This window comes from Sinocyclocheilus rhinocerous, unplaced genomic scaffold (genome assembly GCF_001515625.1).
Source record: "Sinocyclocheilus rhinocerous isolate Xijiao unplaced genomic scaffold, SAMN03320098_v1.1 scaffold38314, whole genome shotgun sequence".
NCBI classification, from domain to species: Eukaryota; Metazoa; Chordata; class Actinopteri; order Cypriniformes; family Cyprinidae; genus Sinocyclocheilus; species Sinocyclocheilus rhinocerous.
In genome coordinates, this window is record NW_015629388.1 from 1 (window position 1) to 1,707 (window position 1,707).

The following is a 1,707-nucleotide window of genomic DNA, read 5'->3' on the forward strand; positions in this document are numbered from 1 at the left end:
TCAGTGATGCAGTTACACTGACAGTATCAGGTGAGTTTCATCTTCACTTCATATATACACACACACACACACGTTTACACGTGGCTAATGAGCGATGTCTATTTCAGATAAAGCCAAGACAGTTTTAAGTGTTTCTTCACAGAAGTGGTTGACTGAAGGAGATCCAGTGACTCTGATCTGTGAGGTTAAAGGCTCCTCTACAGGCTGGACATTCAGCTGGTACACTAAAACTGTTTCATCAGGTAAGATATAGTGTGCTTCTTGTGATAACATCTGAATTAACTGGTTTCATCAAAAAATATTATAGAGATTAAAAATCATCTGAATGAACTGGTTTCATCAAAAAAATATTATAGAGAATAAAAAGCAAACAGAAACTAGTCTGAATACATTGATTATACCAACAAAGGTAATTTAAAAGTCTCATGTAAATATAACTCCTCTTTTCTTGAGGTAACTCTACACTTTCACTTTTTACAGACTACAGAAGTCATCATTATAAGACACTCTCAGACAGCAGCAGAGGATCTGGAGGAAACTACACTGTCAGTTCTGCTGCTCTAAATCACACAGGAGTTTATGTGTGCAGAGCAAAGAGAGGAAAACTAGCCTATAGCACATGGTACAGCAACACACAGTTAATATGGGTCACTGGTGAGTTCAGACTGAATCACAAGGCTGCTATTGAATTGTGTCAATGGAGAAAGATGCTTTCTCTACTAGCAGGGGTTAAATCAACGGTGGAGGCAGGGGTCAGCAGCAACTCGGGGTGGCACAGACATTTTCATTATTTCAGTGAAAAATGAGTTTAACAATAATGTACTGGACTGTTTTATTGCCCACAACACAACTGAATACAATTAATTTGTACTTAATTAGAATTGAGATAATGGTGGATTAAATCAAATAATTATGGTTTCTCTGAAGGTTTTTTCCTCCAGTACTAACACTTCATGAAGTTGTCTCAGTTGTCTTTAGCTTGCTTGCTGATGGCATAATTACAAATATGTTACAAATATGTTATTTTGTTTTGAAACAAAAGAAGTGTACATTGTGTAAAGTGTTATATAAATAAAATGGTCTTGATTTCCAAATTGTAGCTGTAATTGTCTCCTCAGGTGGTTCTCCTCCAGTCTCTCTGATCGTCAGTCCCAGCAGAACTCAACACTTCACATCTGTCTCTCTCTCTCTGAGCTGTGAGGACCAGAGTAACTCTGATAGATGGAGAGTGAGAAGATACTCAGACATTTTGGGACTGTTCGATTGTTCATCACGCTGGGGATCACAAACAGGATCTACATGTACAATCAGCTACACCGTCCCACCATACACTGGAGTTTACTGGTGTCAGTCTGAATCTGGAGAGATCAGTCATCCTGTTAATATCACTGTACAACGTGAGTCTATATTTCTGTATTTATTTTTTTTTTTCATTTAAGATTTTTTTTAAATATTATTTTCATTTACAATACAGTACACAAAGCAGTTGATTAAACAAAAACAGGAAGCATCAGTCTGCACTACAAACATACAAACACTCAATGGGCAGGAGATACCAAAAATGTAGCCTTGTAAGAAAATGTAAAAATCTTTTAATATTATTATTATTATATATTTTTTGTTACCATATAGTTGCCATATACTATTTACAATCAGCACACATTTTCTCTGTTTCTGTAGCTGGTGTGATTCTGGAGAGTCCTGTTC

At 36.4% G+C, this 1,707-nt stretch overlaps 1 long non-coding RNA gene across 1 annotated transcript; it reads left to right on the plus strand.

Annotated features, from left to right (window-relative positions):
* Positions 1-128: 128 nt before the first annotated feature.
* On the plus strand, positions 129-1,301 carry LOC107738885 (uncharacterized). Its single transcript, XR_001639942.1, has 3 exons — positions 129-242; positions 481-654; positions 1,119-1,301. It is a non-coding gene; the product is annotated as an uncharacterized LOC107738885 (long non-coding RNA).
* The last annotated feature ends 406 nt before the right edge of the window (positions 1,302-1,707 follow it).